Genomic DNA, 10,992 nt, shown 5'->3' with positions numbered 1-10,992 from the left:
TTTTCACCACAACCTGTCATCAGAATAAGGGGTGCTTCCAATTCACAAGGTCCAACAGAAAGGGACATAGGACTAGAGATCGGATTCCTAACCGGGGCACCAGAAAAACCTACCGGAACATTCATCTTGCCAGATAAAGGTGCGCCAGGGAGTTTTGAGTGCATAATAGAACTCTTTGCAGCACCAGTATCCAACAGAAAAGGTTCTGACACACCTAATGTAGTCACCTTAACATACGGTCCACCTTGATCTACTGGAACTGAAACAACTCCCTCTCTTTGTCTATGGCTGTCCTAGCAATCATTACCTTCCATATTCTCATCTTCCGCATAATAATCGTCAGCATAGTACTGAGCCGTCCTACCAGATGCATTATTTTGCTGGTCAAAACTATTCATTGAATTCTGAGATGGAAGGGGACGCGCGTTCTGGGGAACACTTCCACGTCCTCTACCTCTAGGAGCTTGTTGAACACCTCGACCTCTTGCACCAGAAGCACCATTCGTACGCTGTAACAAAATAGGACAACTATACTTGAAACGACCCTCTTCTTTAGAATATGAACACTGATTGGGACCTACCGGAACACGTGGTCGAGAAACTTCGAACCTTTGCGAGTTTCTCTGAAACTGCTGAGGTTGCTGATAGTTACTTTGACCACCACGTGGCGGGTAAGCCAGTTGTAAAAGAACCTTCGTCTTTAGTTCTTTCGTTTTCTTTTCTGCTCTACCCTTCTCATCTTTATCCCTATTTTCGTAGTACTGTGCAGTAGCCAATATTTGTGCTGAGGAGGAAACGGCCCAAGAACTCTCTGAATCTTTCCATTTCTTACACAGCTCGGGAAGCAAATTGTGCAAAAACTTGTCAACCAACAACCGTTGACCACCTTCTGTACTCATATCTTGACCACTGTGGTCGATAAACGTTTCCTCAAACCTGGTGAAGAAATCAGACACTGTTTCATCTTTCTTCTGCTTACACGCAGACAATTTATCCCAATTCACACGCATCGCAGGCATTAAAGTCTTCATGTAAGTAATGATCCTAGCAGGAAGTTCTGCTACCAAAGGCTCAGGCTTGGCACCACCAACTTGTCTATCATTTGCAGCACTAATGTTAGCCCATGAGTCGCCTAGCTCTTGCGCGTGATCTGTATTATGAATCATTCCCCACAAAGGCTGTGGAACAACATTCCCAAATAACATGTCTATGTCGGCTAAATTCATAACACGAGTCTGCAGTCTGTGCTAATTCCTTATAATATCCTGCAGGATTTTTACGAGGATCAGGCAAAGTCTGTTTAAGGGCTAAAACTTCAGATCGCTTCCAAGGAACATGTACCCAAACACGCTGGAAATGAGCTGGCATAGCAGCAATACCGTTAGCGGCATCAGCCACAACGGCATCCTTCCATACCGGAGGGACTTCTCTCATAGGGTATTGTCTCACCTTTTTATCAGATGGGTCATGTTCAAACAATGACTTAGGAGGACCCTCAATCCTAAAAGACAACAATGTCGCAACTGCTTTCTCAACATCGGGACCCGCAATTGTGCCTTTTTCAAATTCAAATCGTACGCGGCACAACTCCTGTGGATTCGCTTCCAAATCATTATCCTCCAATTCCTCACAAAGGAAAACACACATCTTTTCAAAAACGTATCTCTGTTTCGGTGCTTCCCATTGACGGAAGGCATCCATGACAGAATCCACATCATACCTTGAAGGGTAGATAACCCATTTACGCGCCATTCGGTCAAACATTTCTTTCTCTCGAGAATCAGGCAATTGACTACGCGTCTGCTTACGTGTTGAATCAGGGGTCACACTAGTGTACCCGAAGAGAGGAGATATAAGGCTAGCAACAGTAGAAGTCATTCTCTGTCGCATAGAAGGAGAAGCTGACAAAAGAACGGGAGGAAAAACAGGGGGAAACAAGGCAAATGCAGATGCAGAAGCAGAGGCAGTATCGGGAACACCACCAGAAGAGGCGGTTGAGTCCACAGACAAAGTCGTAGGAAGTACAGGTGGAGTAGGTAGCAAAGTCGGCGGCCCTTGAGGGGGCTGCACCATAGGAGTAGGAGCCAACTGAAGAGGAGCTGGCGGTTGTGGAAGAACTTGAGGCACAATATTTGGGGGTTGCACAACTAAAGGTTGCGGAGGTGCTGTAGCACTCTGCACATAAGGGGCTGGTGAATTCAACAAGTGTGACATTAAAGGGTCTTTCTCCATTTCTTTTGACGCATCTTGCTGAAGAAGCGGCAAAACTGCATAACATTTATCGATCACCATGTTACGTTGCCTGTGCAACTGCTCACTTATCTGTTCTTCTTCATTATCTTTAAACTGCATAGCAGCTTGCATTACCGTAATACCCTTTTCTCTCGTATTTCTCTTTGCTAATTTAATTTCCTTCTGTTTGGCTTCCTTACGCCATAAGCGGAAAAAGTCAAACATCGCCGGCCGGGCTTTCTTCTTAAAAAGTTTAACCTCCAGATTATCCAGAATCTCTGTGTCAAAACTACCATTTTGGGGCCACTTTAAAACACCATCTTTCCTGGTGTATCGGACCCATACTTCATTATATGTGATGGGGCCTACGCCATGTTTCACATAGAGCTCATAGGTTGGAGTTCCAATCGGAGGAACCGGACACGAGTCCTCCAATCGGGAATCCCTATTACAACCAAGACAAAACAAATTTCCAAGTCTGCTAAGACCAGGCATCTTCGCTCTCTAGTCTAGCTTCAAACTTCAAAGGATTATCGAATACGATAGTCTTGTGAATACACGAGTCCCTCGGCTTTGGTACTTGCAAGTTCCAAATCAAAGATCCCAAGGGATACCAAACCAAAAACCAAACTAAGGACTGGGAGACGCTCCACTTATACTTAAGTGAGGTATCGATGACGTCACCAGAAGACTCGTCTATCGTTTCGCTCTACCTAATCATCAAGGGTCCAAAACAGGGCGATAGTCAGGGCAGCGGTCCTTCGTAGCCGTCGGGAAGCGGGGAACCTCGCAGCAAAGACTTTCGGACCACGTCGACATACAGGGGTTGATGAAGTGGCGGCCTTCCTCCAGAATTTTCACACGAAGCTCCTCACGAACCTCTGGCTTGGACCGGTACCGCTGAAATCGCCCAACATTGGGCGCCAACTGAAGTACTGGGTTTTTCGGAACCCAGCGGTGCCAGGGGACACACCCAAAGTCTTCGAGTTCTTCCTGTTTCAGACTACAGAAACACAGAGTCTTCTAGGTGAAGTCAAAGATCGAATTTATTGGCTGCAGCCAGTAACAGATATCCTAGAAGTACAACACGGTGTATATTCTCAGGAGACTGCTCAACCTTACAAAGTCAGCCTTCTCTTTTATACAAAATATTATGCTTTAGGCAAACATTCCTTATTTTACAGTTAACCATTCACATATTTTCACTACAAAGAAAAAGCAAAGTCATGATGACAAGCCCATTGTCCAGCCCTTAATCAATTAGCCGGCAAGGCCCGGTACTTTCATCAGGTATCGACGGACCCCCAATAAAAACGGGCACCTCCTCCTCGTAAAGCAAGTCATAAAGAAGAAAACAGGGACAGGTGTGTAGAAGATTAACCATGGTTTGTGTGTGATCAAAGGGCTTTACGATAGGTTGGGCCTTGATACTAATCTCGTTCGACCATTGGGAAAGGAACTGGCCGAACAGGTTTGGCTTCGGGCAGTGAAGTCAGCTTGCCCAGGTCACCGAAGAGTCAACGAAGGGGTGCGTGTCCTTCAGACCCATGCTTGGCTTTAGTTCTGGGCCTATGTGAGGGCAAGCACAAAATGGCTGTCATTCTAAAATGGAACCCGAGGTATCAGAATGGAAACTATGATTTCAGGGTGATTTCTTCACCCGATCATGGCGAAAATGCTTGTGCATAGTATCCTAATCATTTGCGGTCTGCTGATACCAAAATCGTCATGATACGACGATGTTTATAACACGGGTCCAGAATTTAAAGTACCACAATGTCTAAAAGTTAAACAAGCATGCTTGAAATGCGTGAAGCCATTGGGAGCATGCAACCTTAACCCAATAAAAGAATTTCCACCCACCAAAGGGGATGAGAATGAGTACTAGGGCCACAGGACACTGATAAGCAAAACACACAAAAAACAAAAGGAAATAAAAAGCTACAACCAATAGAAATGGAGGAAAAGTAAAGTAGCAAGCACACGTACCAATAAGAAGTGAAGGTGGGTTGTAACCCCCTTTTCAGATTTATTTAATACATTAGATTTCACAAGCACAGCACAAGCGCTGTGCAGACGAAACCTAAAAAGAAACAAGCCAAGGACAGGTTTGCCATTTCTACAAGTAAACATCGAGCGATGACTGCAAGTAACAATTGAACTGAATTACAGAATGTAAGATCCCATTTGGTGTAACAAATCAGACTATGCACATTTGTCAACAGGTTCCCCTCTGGCCTTTACTAACTAAAGTCACTGAATGCTTTTTTACGTGTAACATATAAAAACCAACAAAATGTCCTCACTATAAATTTGGCTGTACCTTGAATAACCGTCGATCTCAGCACCATTTTAAAACATTTTTTTGAAGCACTATGGTGCTGTGCCTCTTTCCATGATATTAAGCTGATTAGGTCAGCTGCACAGTGCACTATACAGGAAAATAGCTTAGACGTGTAATTTGGTCTTTATCTTTACCATGCATTGGACAAGGGAATAAATGTGACTCACAACAAGCACTGAAGTGAAGGTTGGAGCTTCATTCCAAATTTTTGTGGATGATGTTCACGTCCAATTACCACCCCCCCCCCGGCCCCCCCCGCATTTCCCTGCTCCCCCCTCCGAGATTGCCACTAGAAAGAATGACAGGCTTTGAATGAGCAAAGCTAGAGAGGGGTGAAGAAACCGGCAAGACTAAATATAACAAGATATACCCAACTCTTATTAAGGAGCCATTAAATAAAACTATCCTCTCCAGACCAACTTCACCTATCCCACTGATTGAACAGCAAAGACCATGCACACATTTATTACACAACCTATTACAATTGTGCACATCTACTTAAGAGTAAATGTATTCCTCACGTATGCAAAGTACGGGGAAAACACATATTTTAAAACTGCCCATTGGAAGCTAAAATATAAGAAGTGTCACTCAATGTGATATGCCCCACATTAAAACAAACTTAATATAAAAAAATAAAAGTTAGAAGTACCTTATTAAAATAATTGCACAGGAGATGACCCCGCACCTAGAGAAAAGTCATCCCGACCTAACCAGTGCACACTATTACTTTTTCTGCGTTTGTTGAACCTTGAACTATAACAGTTACCATCATAGTACTCGACATCACTCTGCGCTCTTCCACCAGCAGAGCAATGATTGTCGGGCGAGCCCACATGATTTCTATTCAATACATATATTTTTCTAAAGCCTGTTTGAGTTGGATTACTTTTGATGTTTGACACAAATTCTGTTTGCATTATGCACCTAAAAAAGTAATGTTGGCAAGGGATAACTACTTAAGAACAACTGAAATCCAATGTTGAGCCTAAGGCTCTGAGCACTTAACATGAGCGGATGTAGCCCACGACAGGACCTGGAGAGGCGTGCGACTCACCAGCTCCAGGTTTTATTGAAAAACGCTAATCCCCCCTGTGTTGGCCACAATAAGCTCTGAATGCACACTTGAAGGGAGTCACAAGATTTGATGAAACGTGCACATTATAAAAATAAATGTATACACATATAACCACGAAGAACAACCCAGAAGTCAAACAGTGCTTAGTCTTGTTGTTGAGCGGGTTGTTTCACCACAAAAGCAACATTTTAAACACTTTGCACCAAACTAAACCACTCCTGTCCTCGTGTAACAAATCCATAACAGTCCTCTGATCGGAGACCCAGCACACCCACACCTCTTTAACTGGCTAAAACAATGAGACTTCAGCATGTCTTCAAACAGGCCACCGCCGAGCTAGAGCCATGACAACCAATGCTGGATTAAAACACCAAAAGGACACTTAGATATCACGCATGCGCTTCAATCATGTATCATGTATAAAATATCGGCCGTTGTAAAGGGTTTCAAACAGACTATGCTTTCTTTGTTCCTCCATCAGTTTTTAAACGCAGGAGAACAACGTGTCTAAAACTAAGAATGATCTGGAATGAATAACCGAGGATTGTGTAAGGCAGCATGGATGACCTTTGTAAATAAAATGTTCCATCGGTTCAAGCTCCATGTATTTTGATGCCCTATTTGCTGAGGTGCGCATGCGTAGAACTTGCCTACGCACTGAAGAATGTGTCGGCAAACACATATTTCTCAGCTACCGTTCACCTGTTAGTAAGCACAGGGGCGGCTGGTGACATTTGAAAATGGCGGGGCGTAAAAGTGCCCCGTAACAAAGTCGCGTCAAAACGCACTCTCAAACTAGGACCAAAACACCCCTTCCCCTCCATGGATTTTCTTCAAAACACTTGCAATCAAAATTAGACCTTCCCAACTCTGATCCCAGCTAAGTACATATCCCGCCATTTACAAATGTCACCAGCCGCCCCCATGCGTCATAAAATAACGCGCGACCAGAGGACCCTCCAACTAAAGTAAATAACTGTATTACAAAAGAACTTACACGCTAGCAATGCACAGTGCACAGGTACATCATAGACAAATCATAAGAAAGCCAGTAAACAGAGCTCTCTGCTATGACAATGTACAGGTACATCATAAAAGAACAAACAGACAGCAAGCACAAGAATGATAAACTCCAGATGCATCATAAAATAACCCACAAGTAGAGCACCCTGCCATACATAGGAATCGAAGAATCATGAAATAAACCACACAGCACCCTGCAATACACTGTAAAAGCACATCACCAGACAACTCATAGGCAGCAAGCAGAACACAGTACAATAACACTGTACCCGACAAACTGCCATAGCAGCGTTCTCTGTTGCTGCCTGCTGCAATAGCGACCTCTCCTGAGCAGCCCCCTTGTCTTCAAAATTATACTCTCAATGTAACCCTCCACAGTTTATTTGCGTCTGACCCGCTAAACTCCGCTAGTAATAATGTAAATACTTTCCCTCACTCCTTATGTCAGGGAACAATGCCTGGGAGCGCTCCCTTCCAGCCCCGCGTGGCTGGGTGCAGCTTCCTGACAAGCAGGTACAAAGGGCACGGGATTGACTCTGTCACTCACGGCGCCCAATGAAGATGGCATCATTACTTAACAAAACTGATTAGCAAAAAATTCATTTCACCCCAAGATGCTTTCCGGCATTCTCGCTGATTAGTAAGACCCGTAGGGCACTGAACAAACATTTTCAAGAAAATAAACTATACCCAGAGGCCACCCGGCATCTCATGGTCAGAGAAAAATATTCACTAATATTGAAAAAGGATTCGAGCAGAAAAAAGAGTAAAAGCTGCACTTCATGTATTATTAAAAATTAAAAAACACTTACCTGACCGCCTCTTCTCCTGGTCCGCGTTTGGCGCCTCTCTCTGCCCCTTCAAACGGTCCAAAACACCACGTCCACGTGACGTGACGCAAGTGACTGCAACCCGGCCCTCAGCCAATCCTGGCGCTGCAGCAGCGCCAGGATTGGCTGACGGCACCGCCTACTCCTCGCCCGCCGCCTGCCCATTAGGAGACCGAGGGGCTCCTAATGGGCATGCGCAAGACAGCAAAAATACAAGTACGCATGACTGGGCACGGAGTAAAAATTAAGCTCCATGCCCACTCATGCGCACTTGTGCTGACTTTCCCAAATGCCTCTGACAATGATGTCAGTCAACATGACGCCGGACCGCCCACGGTCCGACGTCATGCTGACTGCCATTCACAGAGGGAGCTAGGAGGGAGCTGCGGGCGCGGGCGGGGGGGCTACGCCCCCACGCCCCTATGGACGCACCGCGCCTGAGTAAGCAGCGAGAGGCTTGGAAATAATTTCACTAAATTAACTTCAGCCTCAAGCGTTAGTGTATTTTAATTGTGACACATGCGTTTTGACGATGGAATGCAGAGAGGTTATAGAAATAAAGCTAATGAACATGCATAAATGATGAAGAAACGAAATGCTGTGAGGAGCAACACTGACAAATATAAAAGAATGATACAACTGTGAAATTAAAACAAGCACAGCGCAAGTGCTATGAAGGCAAAAACCTTAAAAAAAAGTTCCACAAATGCAGACGAAAACAGCACTGGGGCCATGGGACACTGATAAGAGAAACCCATGAGGAACAACACGAAATAGTATGCTACAGCCAATAGAAATGGGGGATAAGTAAGTGACAAACACACAAACCAATGAAAAGTGAGGACAGGATATAGGCTCCTTTTAATATTCCTATTACAAATATATTTCACAAGCAGAGCACAATCACTGTGCAGGCAAAATCTAAAAAGTACAAAGTTGAGGGCAATGAAAGCCCTGCCAAGATTCCAAGGTCCATCTGGGACTAGTTTCTCCAGTCAAGGTTCTTTCTTTGTTTTTCAGGGCTTGTAGTCTATGTTTATCTCATCATAAAAGCAGGACTGCAGGTCTAAGAATGCAGTGAGAAACCTGGACTTAAGCAGTTAGGCAGGATCAATTAAACCTGGCAGCTATTAACTCTGTTTTTATGTTGATATTATCATCTTCCCCAGATGACACGTTTAATCCCTACGTGAGGACAAATACATGAACCTTAATAAAAACAGAGCATTGTCTTATATGATTACCTTCCAGAGGTAGGCTGCCGTTCAGATGAGCGGATTGCAAAGATGCTGTGGAGTGCCGTGAAAGAGATACTAGAGACAGCACAAAGTCCCTTTCATAGCACTCTATTGCATATTTGCATTCTTCTCATCTGAATCCCCTCCAGTGCTTAATTAGTGCCGGTGTATCACAGTGCTTAGCACCTGCACATATTTCTTGAGGCCGGGTCTACACGCGATAATGGTCTCCCTGGTGAAGAGATAATATTGCATGTAAAGGGTAAATCCATGCATGCCTGGGTTCAGTCAGTGGTGCCTGATTGGGCTGGACTTGTGCATGCTGTAAAATATTTAAATTTGGATGCGGCGGCCACCTGCCTTATGACGAGGCACATGATGGCACACACTGCTAGAAACAGCCTGGGTGAGGTGACGTCAGCTCCATCCTCCCTCCTTGGTGGTGAATCGTCAAGTGTTTCCTCCCGAGTCAGATGGACCAATGACGATCAGGGTTCCCAATTTTCCCCGCCCCAGTGTACTGCCCAACTGCAGCACTAGTCATTCGCCAAAGCAAGCAGGAGGCCTATAAATAAAACCAAAAAAGGCAGTAAGTAATTATTTCATAGTCGTTCCTTAACATACGCTACTGAAGCAAGTATGTCTTTTTAATGGTTTAGGTACATGTGTGCCCGGAAAAAGTGTAATATCTCATTTCAGTCTATCGCTTGTTTTTATGCAAAAGTAGCGACGTTACATGCCGTGGCAGCAGTCTCACATCTGAGCGCAGGTTTGGGTCAGTACTAGACTCTGCCTGGATCTTACCCTCATCACCTATACCAGGGTTGGGTTTTCTGAGTCACAAGCAGGTTTAGGGGGCATCTGCCAAGTGTGCTAAGTATCTTAACTTTTGTTGGGGCTTGCTTTTGAGGTCTTAGGTTGTCTTTGGTGCCTCTGCTGCCAGGCGTGCCCAACCTAAGACCTTATCTCGGTCTGGTGAGCCTGTCACCTATATCTCTGTGCCATGGGAAGGACGTGGAAGGCCTCTGTGAGTTGTGGTATATCTGGAGTGCACAGGTACACCCTCCACACCCTCCCATGCTCAATAACCCACAACAGTGACATATCTTGGCAGGACTTCCAGTGCCTCGAGCCCAGTGCCAGAACCATTCCTCTCACTCCTGTGGAGGGCCAGAGCATGCTAGGCAGAAAAAATGGTGAGTCACCCTAAAATGTGATGTTTTCCTACAATATTGTAACCCCTAATATTACTGAGATCAGCCTATACAGTGTGCACTACAAACTAGAGGGCATATCAGCAACGAGGCGATATAAAATTATCACCGCTTTTGCGTCCATTTTCAGGCGAAAAGTGGCGATAATGTTATCATCTAATTAGCAAGGTCACGCTATCGCGTGAAACCTTGCATTAGCGCCCGTATTCTTAACGCCCAGCTTTGCATCTCTAATGAGATGCAAAGTGGGTGTTCCTGACCTGACATGACTGGAGAAATGTCGCTAAGTGACATTTCTCCTATCATCAAGCCCCACACTATGAAGCATAGTGGCAAGAAAAGTAGCGATAACCCCTGTTATCGCTACTTTCCTTATGCCTGCTTCGGGACTGACTTAGCCATGATATCCTATGGAAGGTGGATATCATGGCTAAGTATGTGAGGCCCTATCATCAAGCTAACGCCAAACTTCGTGAGATTATCGCTGGGTTTCCAGCGATAATCTCACGTTTGGCAGTTAGCGCTAGGATTTTTATCACTTTTGAGATAAGCGTTGCTAATAGCACGCTATCTCAGCGATAAAAATCCACGTTAGCCAGCGATAATTATCCTAGCGCTAAGTGCGCTTAGCGATAATTATCGCCGGTTGTTGCTGATATGCCCCTAGGTTATTTGGCGCTATTAATGTTAAATGGAACTACCCATCTGTGGAGTTTCCATTTTATTGGCCTTTGCCAGCTTCAAAATCTGACAACCCCAGATTACACACAGATCAAAACTGTACAGCAAGTGGGAGGAGCCTTCTAAATTTACTTACTAACTTACTAAAAACTGCAACCCATTACTTGCAGGTAACACAGAGGTATCTGCAGTGCACACATTAACAAACCGAGCTATCTTACTTGGAGTTGAACCTGTGACCTGTAAGTGGCACAGACATCTCCGTGGTTAGAAGAGAACCAGCCATAGGAGGTCACCAGGGAGTGTGACTGAGTGTACTTGAAGGACATGCTCTAATCCAGATGCCTTGGGT

At 44.8% G+C, this 10,992-nt stretch overlaps 2 pseudogenes; both read right to left on the bottom strand.

The window, feature by feature from the left end:
* Nucleotides 1–293: 293 nt before the first annotated feature.
* Nucleotides 294–2,727, bottom strand: LOC146866087 (uncharacterized; annotated as a pseudogene).
* A 2,864-nt stretch (nt 2,728–5,591) lies between these two features.
* Nucleotides 5,592–5,712, bottom strand: LOC146866086 (small nucleolar RNA SNORA26; annotated as a pseudogene).
* Between the last annotated feature and the right edge of the window lie 5,280 nt (nt 5,713–10,992).

The sequence above is a fragment of the Triturus cristatus genome, chromosome 2_1 (genome assembly GCF_964204655.1).
Source record: "Triturus cristatus chromosome 2_1, aTriCri1.1, whole genome shotgun sequence".
Lineage (NCBI taxonomy): Eukaryota > Metazoa > Chordata > Amphibia > Caudata > Salamandridae > Triturus > Triturus cristatus.
The sequence above is the reverse complement of the archived record's forward strand: the minus strand, read 5'-3'. Positions and strand labels throughout refer to the sequence as shown.